This window comes from Protobothrops mucrosquamatus, unplaced genomic scaffold (assembly GCF_001527695.2).
Source record: "Protobothrops mucrosquamatus isolate PMUCROS unplaced genomic scaffold, P.Mucros_1.0 scaffold620, whole genome shotgun sequence".
Lineage (NCBI taxonomy): Eukaryota > Metazoa > Chordata > Lepidosauria > Squamata > Viperidae > Protobothrops > Protobothrops mucrosquamatus.
In genome coordinates, this window is record NW_015386916.1 from 343,994 (window position 1) to 344,959 (window position 966).

Genomic DNA, 966 nt, shown 5'->3' on the forward strand with positions numbered 1-966 from the left:
CAGTATTGGAATCAAATATGTTGTTTGATTCAGAAAATGGATTGTAACATGATTTTGTTCTATGATTTTTAATATGGCTTTACATGGTTTTATTTCTTCTTGTTTATAGGTGAATTTTGCTTATTGTTCTTTGGTATTGTAAGCCTCCCAGAGTCATGTATGTAATATGGGCAACTATTTAAACTGACAGAATGACGAAAGAACAAATGAACAAACGAATAAATAAATAAATAAATAATCAAAAGATTGTAAAAACAAACAAAAAGGAAAAAAAATCAGGAAAAAGGAAAACTCTAAAACACCCTCAAATCTTATGAATAGAACAGAACAGAACAGAACAGAACAGAACAGAATAGAATAGAATAGAATAGAATAGAATAGAATAGAATAGAATAGAATAGAATAGAATAGAATAGAATAATAACTTTATTGTCACTTTGAATGTACACTAATCGGCATACACATTAAAATGAAATTTTGTTTCATACAGCTATAATTCAACACAAATTTAAAATAGACTGTTAAATCTTGTCATTGGAAATAGTATTGGTTAACTTTTTCCAACAGAATTTACAAAGGAAGGTGAATACATATCATCAACTCATGATTGTAATGCTGGGATCACATTGCCTTCCTGCCGGGTTTGAGATTAGCAAGGCAAGAAGAGTGAAGGCTGGGAATAGGGATACCTTGACAAATGGCTACCCCAGAACAGCCTGAGAAAAGACTGACTACCAATTCTTTATAGCATATAAGTGGAGGAACAGAACCATGTTTCAACCCTGTTCTGTGCACTGGACTGGCCACATAAGCTTGCTAGAAGCTGCTCTTCATTGCTGTGTCTGTGATAAAGGAATGTTATATATGCAAGTCAAGTTCTAGATTTCCTGTGAATGCACTTAAGTTCAGCAAGAATTACTGCAGGCATCTGAGGGCAACCTGAACACTTTCCAACAGCAAAGAATA